The sequence below is a fragment of the Ornithodoros turicata genome, chromosome 1, assembly GCF_037126465.1.
Source record: "Ornithodoros turicata isolate Travis chromosome 1, ASM3712646v1, whole genome shotgun sequence".
NCBI classification, from domain to species: Eukaryota; Metazoa; Arthropoda; class Arachnida; order Ixodida; family Argasidae; genus Ornithodoros; species Ornithodoros turicata.
The window spans coordinates 84,123,864-84,135,571 of NC_088201.1; positions in this window are offsets into that span (position 1 = coordinate 84,123,864).

Sequence of the window (11,708 nt, forward strand, 5' to 3'; positions counted from 1 at the left end):
AGATCCTGGAACGCATTCGGTTGGTGTTTGTAGTTACCATCAGAATATAAAGATGATGCTTCATGCAGCTGGATGGAAGAGAACTACAAATAACTTCTCGGGCTAATGGTGTGTCGCCTGGACCCAGAGGATTATGCTTGACCACTGTGCTCAGTGCCCGGAGTTATCAACGGTTCAGCAAACCTTGGATGTCCACATGGCGCGAATATCGGAATTCTGCGACATTGTAACATTTCAACAATGGGTGCCTGGTGATCGCTCAGCACTTGGAACCTTTGTGGTACCAAATGAAGAATTCAGCCAGAACCTACTGAGTGCCCTCCAGACCCTAAAGAAGCATCACTTCATAAGCTCATCGCAATCACTTTACATAAAACAGCTAAAAGGTAACCTTCCTGAAGATGAAGCGGTCGTGCAGCTGAACTTCTCTGAGAACTGCAGTTTTCTAGCACAAAATTCCCCGCAGTCTTTCTACTGGTACACTTCGCAGGCGACAGTACCTCCGATTGTAGTGCACTTTAAGGGAAGAGGGAAATGAAACACTGCAAAATGTGTCGTACGTTTTCATACCGGATTCCCTAACCCATGACAATGCCTCTGTTCATGTGTTGCAAAAAATGTTCCTAGAACAATTCTTGACTGCTCACTGCCACATTAAGAAGTTGCATTGTTTTTTCGGGTGGTGCTGCTTCTCAATATCAAAACAAGAAGACTTTGACGTTCAACGGGTATGGAACTCGTTTGGTACGTCACATGGGAAAGGACCCTGTGACGGTATTGGAGGAACAGTGAAACGGCTGGCCGCAAAAGGTAGCCTTCAGAGACCCTCCGACCGTCAACTATTGACACCACGAGATCTTTTCCGGTGGGCGCAAAGAAATTTACGGAATATAGTGGCAATGTGGGTGTCGTCTGCTGATGTGTCGCAGGAGCAGGACGTGTTGGCGCCTCGCTACCAGCTAGCCAAGGCTATTCCGGCTACTCGAGACTTCCATTCCTTCGAGCCCCTATCCACAGCGCAAGTGCGAGTACGTGTAGTGTCGGCATCTGTCCGGCACAAGGTGTATCGCACCAAGAAGCCTTAACGCGAAGTCCACCACCGTCCTCTGTCACTGATTCCAACCATAGCTGGGCGTCCTCACTCATGAGGACCCTCATGAAGACGCCTAAACCTCACTTCACGACGATGAGATGAGGGTGAGTGAGGCCAGACCACGATGAACATTCCTCACGAGGACAATCGTGAGGCATTGTCCCTCATGAGGCCCACCGTGAGGCCTCTCATGAGGCCAGTCGTCGTGAGGCCATCAATACGTGAGGGTACAACGCATTCTGTGAGGAGCCTCACGGATGAGGCCGTGAGGCCCTTTATGAGCCTTTCGTGAGGGGCCTGATGGATGAGGTGACGGGTTCAGGCTCCTCTTTGTTGATGCCAAGCACTAACGTTAAACCTCACTGTGACAGTAACAACTCTTACCAAATTTATCCAAGCACAGCACGAAACCCTATAAACAGTTTAATACCGCGCAGTATCATTAGTACCAACTACCGACACAGTAGTTCAACGCCGACGTCTCATGTGAACATGACGGAAACAGGGTGTCGGAGCGAACCGAAAACCGGAACCGAAAACCGAAAAAAACCGCTATTTTGGTGCAAACCGGAACGGAATCGAAACCGTATACGTTTTTTTCGCTCAGGAGGGAAACCGAAAAATATATTTAACGGTTTTCGGTCCAAGAAAAAACTGCGCCGGTTTGGACTACAGATAGGCGAATGAAACAGACGTCGTGTGCTCTGAAGTTTTGTCATGGATACTATACGAGGGTTACGGTTGCGGTGGAATGTATGTCGGTATACTATGACCCTTAGGCTCCCTTTGTAATGGTTTGTCGTTCGCGCACGCACACAGACTTAGATGTACATGTGACTCTCTAGCAATGTGCCTTAGTGTTGGTTTTAATTTGATCCCCGCAAACTCTCCTCAACTAAACAGCGACCAAAGGGGGCTGCATAATGTCTTCTTTATCGGTAATGTCGCGCAACGCGTCACTTGTTGGAGAGCAGCTGAGTTGAATACATTTACGTATATACGCGAGGGCAAGCCCGTGTGAAGTGGCAACTCTTTTGTGGACAGGACACGAAGAAAATAAAACGGAGCCGTCGAGCGCGTTTGTGAGTGAAGGTGTCCCTCGATTTGCGTCCTACTCGTGCGGTGGTGCTTGCTGGCTAGACAGTAGCAACAGACATTCGGATGGGAGGCGATCGCTCCAATCCAGCAAGAAAGTACGTTACGTATCACGACAAGTCCGTTTGTAGCATGTGCTTCAAGAAAGGAGAAAGTTCATTTGAACAGACGGTAACCTACAGGAACCAGGAGCTACGAATTTCACAGCTGTCTATTAATATTAAATACCATATATGCGGAATAAATGGGTTTACATTTTGTAACATTGATTTTTTTTTGTGAGGATGAATATTCCCAGGAGAAGCGGAACCGGTTAAAAACCGGTATGAACCGTTATTTTTTTGCTCCGGAGCAGAACCGGTACCGGATCGTTTATGATGTAACCGGAACGAAAACCGGAACGAAAAACGTTTCGGTTCGACACCCTGGACGGAAAGTTCTTTTGAGGATCATGTGCCTCCTAGTGACTTGAAGACACGTCAGGCCATGGGGTATTTACGAGGCAAGGGCTCGTGAGGATGAGGGGTCGTGAGGCCATGAGGGCCCTCATGAGGTGAGGGCACGTGAGGATGAGGATGGTGAGGCCTCTCGGGAACCCGATGCCCTGAGGTGAGGTTTGTGAGGGCAAAATATAAAATGGAATGTGATGGTGAGGGCGACTGAGGTTTAGTCACTGGTGAGGAACATTTGGTGAGGGTGAGTGAGGCCAATAAAATCTGTGCTCCGTGAGGTGAGGATGAGTGAGGCTGCAGGAAAATGCCCACCTATGATTCCAACTGACTGAAGTATGGTCCTTGATGGGTGTCTAATTGTTTTCATAGCGGTATTCGTTGATTGCATTGATAATATTGATATATTTCAAATAAAAGAATGCCTCAAATGTGTATCTGACTGTATATTTGTGACCTCGGTGACATAACAGCCACGCGGCAACAGGATGCTCGCTTCTCGTAACCATGGCATATTTAAAAAATCATTACACAGAAAACACAAAAAAGTACCCCTGAGATTTTTTTATATGTTGAAGTGGAGAGATCGGCGTATATTTTACCGTTGACAGAACGTCCGTACATCGTTGGCCACATGTTTTTTTACGCTCCAATATGACGAATTTTCTAAAATTTGCATATTTCGGGAATTATTTCTCACTTTGCCCGACCATCCTGAGAGCCAATTTTTTTACAAATATGCCTATTAGGTAGGGCTGGGCAGTATTACAAATACATTGTATTATAATACCGTTACTGTAATACTTTAGAGTATTTGTATTACGTATTATAATACCTATCCGATAAGTGTATTTGTATTACGTATTACAATACAAAAAAATTCGAGTATTACTTGTATTGTATTACTGCAAAACTCGTAATACTTATGACTTGCCCTGCCTGAGGTGATGGGTATTACGCGTGTATGCTTTCGGTACCATTCCAGTCCTACGAACACGACCTAGTTCTGCCAACAGAGGATCACACTTCAACGTGCAACGAAGGGACGATTACAGGAGCTGGCTGACTCAAATTTCTGAGAAACTTCTCCACTCTGGGTGAACAACCCGGAGCCCTTAGGGGGTCATATCATAGAATGGAGCCAGGGTCGGTGCGTCAGAAAGTAAGGCAGCAAAAAAGGGGATTATAGACACACACACCTGCGTCCCGCGAGAAAATGCCCTGTGAGCTGTCAGTCACTTCGGTGACCGGACCGGTGGCCTCAGAAATGTCTGGGATTCCTTTTCTAATAACTGTCTGCCACGGCACAAAAGTATTACTAGTATTACTTGAGTAATACAGGGAAGTAACAGTATTATGTATTATAATACTTGAAAATAAAATGTATTGTGTATCAGTATTATAATACAATTTTTTTAGCAAGTATTATGTATTTGTATTATAATACAAATTTTGAGTATTCCTGCCCAGCCCTGCTATAGGGAGCCTCCATGGGTTGCTGCGGCTTCTCCGCTTTTCAGGGAGGAGACACCCTTTAACCGTGCCAACGCCACCTTTCCTCCTCGCCCTCGTGCGGAGCGCGCATTTTGACTCCCAACTTGCTACGCGCTGACCATTGCCTGCTGTGCATTTTGCGCGTTCGAGCGGCCATCCGGCACATGTACACGCAAGTGATTGCATTTCTTCTATACCTTAGCGTCATTGTATGTTTTGGGAACAAATATCGCAGCATATCCCTCCGGAACTTTAAATCCAGCGTGCAACAAGCGTGTCAGAACTTCCTCTATTACTGCTGAAATCTGTCGTTCCACGAGTCATTTCCTCGGGTACCAGTGTTCCGTCCCATTTTTTCTGCGTGTACCACGTTCGGGTCACAGTTCTTTTGCATTGGAATTTACGCATGAAAGTGCTCCTCCTTTCTTTTCTCTATTTCTTTGAGAACCACTGCTAGGGCTCAGTTCATCTCCGTATTGTTGGTATGAGGTCGTTGATCTGTCGGCTAAAGAGTTAGGTCGCGAACCAGCGTTTGCTCTTGTTTGAGCAGTTCCTATTTGATTGAGCAAATACATTCGGTTGGTGGACGAAGACCAGCGTGCGTGGAGATCTACAAAGCGCGTTGCTCGCATGATACGTCGCGCAGCAAAATGCCAGGGTGTTGTGTGCCCAAGTGTGCCAACCACTCTCGGAAAGGTGCGCGTTTGTATCGCTTCCCAGCATCAAAAAAGCGGAAAGATGTTTGGCTCGCGCAGGTAGAGAGAGCAGAACGGGAACCAACAAGGAGCTCGTGTGCGATGTAAGCAAGCACCTTTGCAGCGTACAGTGTGTACCGTGTATTCCGGTATTGCTCAGTGGTCATTTACGTCAAATTAAATTAAATTACGTTACGTCTCCGGAAAGCCACAACAAGCTCATGGAGCTTCGTGAACACGTACGTGGTGGAATGAATCTTCGGTATATTTCGGGCACCGTGCAGCGTAGCACATTTCTTCGTACAATGCAATGTGAAGAGGCATTCAGGGCGATATCTGCTTCGAAACGCATTTATGCGATGCACTCACCTTTCAAGACTGTGTCGACTTTTATTCATAATAACGTGGACAATAATCCGGCTTGTGACCAACACAGAGAACTATATCATGTAATCGTGTACAAATTTGTACAACTGCGATTGAGGGTGCACTTGCGGCAGGAGCACATGTTGGTAAAACAACGTCGTCTTCAAGCAAAACGGCACCAGTGCGACCTAATTTGCATTTTTTTTCTATTTCTATTATATTTTATTGAATGAGATGTTGTAATAAAATCTGCTTGCAATTAACATATTTATGTTGTCTATACACATTCCCATGTTTACTATTGTAAATCGTTGGTCGAGACACGACTGCATGTGCAGGTGCAGTGATGAGTTTAGACAAACGTTACAAAGCATTAACAACATATTTTACAACCCATGACCAGCTCTACTCGCATATATGACAGTTTCGCCACGCCAGTATCCTTCATTCCGCTTTCACCCTCTTCCTGTCGCGAAAAATCGAGACAAACGCAACCCCACCGCTGACGCCCAATGCGATGTGGGAGTCAAGATGCCGGCGCTCGTAGCAGACGACGGAGTTGTCGCCTCCCTGAAAAGGGGACGCGCATGGAGGCTCCCTAATGTCTATGCCCCCGGCTTCAAGGCTAGTAATTTTCATGTCTCTAGGTGGAGGCAGTGAGTCAGCAGAAAATGTCAAAGACGTGTGAAAAAGGGGTATGCTTGCCTTAGCCATGAGGTACCACGGACACGCTAGCTTTTGTTTTCTCGAGTGCAGGATGAACGAAGGGCCCTCTGCGGCCACAGGACGTTGACACAAAATACATTTTCCCGTTTTCCGTACAGAAACCGTCAAAGATAACGTGGTTTCAGGGCGATACTGCGAGTTTGGCGCCCCCTAACGCAGGAACGCCGCTTAATTCAGCAAAAATTACTTCTCGGGCATCGGTCTCTCATTTACTCCGACCGGTAAAAAAATTAACATCGAAATCCACGTGGGTCGAGCGCCACGATTCGATCGCTTCATATGGAATGACTCACGTGGCATGCAGATCCCTTTATTTCAACGGCTCCTTTTGTAAATTTGCAGTAGCTCTGCTTCCAGGTGGACAAAAAAGTCATTGGCTGCAAGGAAACTGTGCAGTGCCCCATTTGTCTGCTTATGCTCTAGACACCTCCAAGTAGGTCTGCTCGGCATTCTGCCAAGGATATCACTCAGAATCTCCTATTCATGGTTATCTGCGACTTGCTTGACTATATCTTGCAACAGCATCTCACAATCCCACTCAACTTCAGTCTTTTGCATAGACTTCAAAATGTCCATCATTGGGCAGTTGAGGTCTCCATAACCCCTCATGATAGTGTCTTTTGGTGCAGGCTGTATGTTGCTGCTGCATGATAGAGGTTTAGCTGCAATGGAAAGGAAAGTGATGTTGTGAAACTAGGTTGGCAGTACCATGCGTGAACTCCTTGGCCAACTCCTGAAATTCTAAAAGTGCGACAATGCGCTTATATCCAGTTCAACCTAATTTTAGCTGACGTGATGTATCTCCTGCATCAGCTACAGTTTCGATTCGGCTCTGCAACAATTCTATAGCGTCCATGCTAGCGTGTTGTTCATGAAATTCGCGAATCGTGACACATGATCGAAGGAACACAGTACTACAACCTGGGAAAAGGTCCGCGATGCATCGGTCCTGTGGTCTTTCTGGTTTCCCTCTGGGTTTTCCCCACGGTTGTGGTTTTGTTGTGCATGATTCGTCGTCTGCACTATTAACGTAGTATGCATCACTATTCACGTAGTCGTATGCATGTTTGCATCTACCCGCGATGCCTGCTTTACAAGTGCACCTGCCAGACACATTCGTCTGCTTCGCGTTGTCAAGCTGAAAAGTGCGCAAAGAGAACGTTTGACGTGAACTAACGAATCTCAATGCCTTCCGATGCGAACGTGAATTCGCCAAATACAGTAACAACTTCCAAGACTATTTACGTCGTACACCAGGCTGTCTCGCACCTGGGAGACACATTTGCCTTGTGCCGCCAACCTGTCGGATAACAGATGTTGTTCTACGGCGAAAGCATGCGCTCGTAGAAGATATCCCTTTGTCATACTTGAGACCGCGAAAAAAATCATTGATTTCATTGACCTTCTTGAAGGCGCAATACAGTTTAATCATCTTCACGGCAACGCACACCAACATGCACCATAGGCCACCATACGCGATGAGAGAGTACAGTACTCTGAAAAGCTTATCGGGCCTTCCACTACAAGTGGCGCTGACGGTAGAAAAGAGGAGCGTCCCCTGGGCAGGCGAACGGCCCTATACAACGAATTAATTCATGCAAAATCAACTTCGAACGTCTAGCAGCGCTCGAGGCGTCTGTTGGGGGGAGCGCACCGTGGGATAGGCAGTACGTCAACAATATCGCTCCCATCTAGCGGTGCCATATCAGGGGGCTTAGTCACTTACATCGTTCGCGAGCCAACGAGGGGCGGGACTCTCGTTAACACGAACACGTGAAACGTTTCTCGTGACGCCTGACGCGCTGCTCTCGTTAACAGGACAAAGGCGTAATCTCTTGCTCGCGTAATGACCAACGGTCTCGTCTCCCTAAGGAATGTGTTCACGTGCCCACAGGCTTCATCCCCTACATGGCTCATGATCTAACGAAGCGCGAGGCACTTGTGAACTCGAGAATGTGGTGTATGACGCGCTCTTTTCGTTAAAGTGACAAGGGCGTAATCTCTCGATCCCGTAACGATCGAAGGAGATCGTTTGCCTTACGAATGGGTCTACCCACTCGTTAGAATGTGAAACATCTTCGTTTGGAGATTTGCAGAAACAGAATTTGTACAGAAACGGATATGTATTAATCCACGACTGTGTACAAAAGGACATCGTATCCCTTTCATTGTATTAACACCAGTGGTTTCATGAGGGCTGTGAGATATTCTCGAGAAGATGCAGATCAAGACGAGAAAGAAGACGAAGAAGTGAGAACGACAAGCCAGAGACAAACCAAACCATGCGAGCTATCCAAACAACATTAAAGGGGCACAAAACAGGCCGACGAACATTCTCCAATTATTATGCCCAATGCAAGAACGTAGCCCACGATATCCAAATATGAAATACTTTTGCTTCCAGCGAGCGTCTTTAACAGGAAACAATGCCATTCAAAGAGCATAATCCGCGCGAGCCTCTCCTTATCCTTGGAACCGGGTCACGTCACTATATTCCAACGTATAACAACACCGAATTCTAGGCGCTGGAGGTGGGCAATACAGCACAGAAAACATAGTGCGCATGTGAAATAGAATATTGAGGGTTTAGTACAGTTTAAAGTGGCTACCTTGGATTGGACAAGTGGGAATATGTTTAGAGTTGACCTCACTTCTCGATATTACAACAAAATTAATGTATAAGCGTCCCACATTCTAAATGGCTGATGATGCGCGACGTCAAAATGACGTGTCTCTATTGTCGCCCGGAGATCGCAGGGCGGGGCATGAGTGCGAAAGAGTGCAGTGCAGAGTGCAGTCGGTTTGGAGCCATTATTTACTTTTTTGCGACAACATTTTTTTTTTAAACGTTCACCGTCTGCAACTTATCACAATGTATTTAAAAAAAGTGCGCCTCGTATACCTGTTAATTGCCCCTTTAAACAACCCCATTGGTCGAAAAGATTGCAGCCTCGTTGGTAGCTGTAGTTCGTTCAGGGCGGTGACATCACAACACGTAAGGGCTCGTAACGAGCACGATAGCCTCAACGAAGAAGCGACGGCAGCAGAGAATTGCGCCACAGCAGAGCGTCGATAAGGTTCTTCGTTTTGTTATTTCCAACGACTCGCTAACGTTGAAGCTACCAAAGAAAGATGTCGGAAGGGTTCTTCGCTTGGGCGATCACACAAGCGGCTAACCGTGCCCCATGGACGTGATGCACGTCAGGATGCCTTTCAACTGGACGAGACAGATTTTGTTCCGTCGGCCAAGAAACGCTGTCCGCACCGTTTCTGAGGACTTGCGACCGTATACTTCACGCCATCTTGATAGCTACGGGTGTTGTGATGAACAACAAAGGCGAAATGGATGCCTATAGTACACTCTTAATAATGAACTTCACCACATAGCACGCTCCTAGCCAACCATCATCCCGAATGACAACGTTCTCGCCCTAGATTTGTTGAAAACGGGAGGAGGAACCTATTTTGTGCCGTGCATAATGGACACAAAATAGGGTCCTCCTCCCGTTTTCAACAAATCAGGGGCGAGAACGTTGTCATTCGGGGTGATGGTTGGCTAGGAGCGTGCTATGTGGTGAAGTTCATTTTTAAGAGTGTAGTTTTCGAATTCTTCTCTTTAATTACATTGCGGACATAGTGTTGATGTTGTAATGAATGTAATTGAATGTGTATTGCAATGAATAAGACCAAAGCATTATGTACATTCCTTGAGGTAGATTGTCTTGAATAGTTCCATAACATTATTTTGCTTCGTGGTGCTAACACGGTTAAAACAGTTCAATAACGTTCTGTTGAAGCTCACTAGAAAGACGTTTTATGGCACTGCGAATTTATTTTAAGTCTACTGTTTATGAAGCCTGACAGTTAGGCTGCGCGTTGTACTTCCATGCTTGAAGGAAAAATTGGTGTAGTTCCGTATCCGGACCACTCGTTTTTAAAAATTAGTGAAAGGGTTAGGAAGGTAAATATTCCATAGAAGTGGAAGAAAGTCATATGCTGAATCTAAAAATGTAAGAATTATAAAATTCTGTGGACTAGAAGTTTTTTTTATATGCATTTCAACAACCCCATCTGATTCACTTTTAGCGCAGGAGAAACACGGGAATGCTAAGCCTAACGGATTCGAAACTTGCCATCGTGCAAGAGGTTGGGTCTTTGAATTCCGCTAAATCACCTCACTTTAGTGAGGTTAGTCTAGGTTAGGTTCTGCAGATTGGGGGGGGGGGTCTCGGGGGAGAAGGGGCGCCCCCCCAGGCACGCACTAGGCGGAGCGGGCGTCGAGACTGTGCCTCGGGTTAGATCAGAAGGTCCTCAGGAAAGATGGCGGATCGCCTTCAAGAAACCTGCGATAAAATTTAATTTTTACACGTTTCACGCAATGTACGAGGGTCATTCCTGTTTATTGTCGTTACTAATTAGCTTCTCCTTCACGTAAAAGCGTTTGATTTTTGTTTTTATTCATTTTTCTTTAAAAAAAAAGCCAGTGGTCCCGATACGGAACTACATTTGAAAAAAAATTACATAAAGGTAATCAAATAAGTGTATACGTTGAGGAGAAAGGGCAGCCTCCTCCTCTTTCTTCTTTCTTCTTTTGATACTGCTGATACCACTACGTCTTCCCTTTCTGGCCTCGCACTCCCATTTGGCCTAGAACTCAGCAAACGTGTCATACTTGAGACCATTCTCACCGACACCATCGTCAGGGCACGAATATGACTTAAATTTTTTTGCGTATTGCTCGACGATTATCCTTACAGTGGCGTACTGTTTGTTCATTATTTTCACACGACTAGCGAGCCATATATTGAGATGGAAAGAAAAAGAAGAACATGATGATGAACGAGCATAGGAACGAACATTGGAACAGAACGAGCATGTATGGGAGCACTTGAATGCGAGCTATCGGAACAAATGAAACAGTCCTATTGGTCGGAGAAAATGCAGCCTCGCTGCCAGCCTGCTCTTCGCTCAGAGCGGTGATAGCACAACACGTGAGCACTCGCAACGTGCACAATAACCCCAAAGAAGAAGCTTCACGAGGAGCACAGACTGTGACCACAGCAAAGCATCGATAAAGTTGCTCGTTTGGTTAGCCTGAACGACTCGTTCAGCTGTCTCGTGCCGTTAAGTTGAACGTGTGAAACGATTAAGCCCCCAGGAGCATCGGGATCGACAAACGAATTCGGTCTTTTCGTGCTCTGCCCCAGAAAAATTAACATCGTACTCCCCCAAGGCATTCGCTCCTGCCAGCCACCCTGGAGTACACTGCTTCAGTGTGCCCCATGTGCTCCCGTAACACCGTGCCTCATCACACAGCTATTAAGATGCGCATAGCAGCACATGGCTGAGCGCCAGCAAACAGCATGCCATCTTTTTATTCTAATTCTCAGTGATTCCACTTTCATCTACTAGAGTCACAACGCGTAGGATTCAAGTCACTATTATTGTATACCACAAAGAAATGTCATCCAAATATTTTTTTCCTCGTCGAACTACGTCTGCCAATACGATTTGTGTACCAGACAAAGGCTCCACCATTTGCAGCATGAAGTGATGAGGATGTCATACTCTTTGACTGTCACAGTTGCAGTTAACTTTTCTATGAGGCAGATATCGGCAATGTAAGACTCTGCCGCATGCCTCACTGTGCCTCACGTTCCCCTACTCTCCGTCGCATTATCACCGTCTTAGGGAGCTGTGCAACAGCTCTTTCGATTCGTGCTCCACCCACCTACGATTTGCAGCCGCTTGATGTCGTTGTCAATAAACGCTTGAAAGGCCGTATCCGTG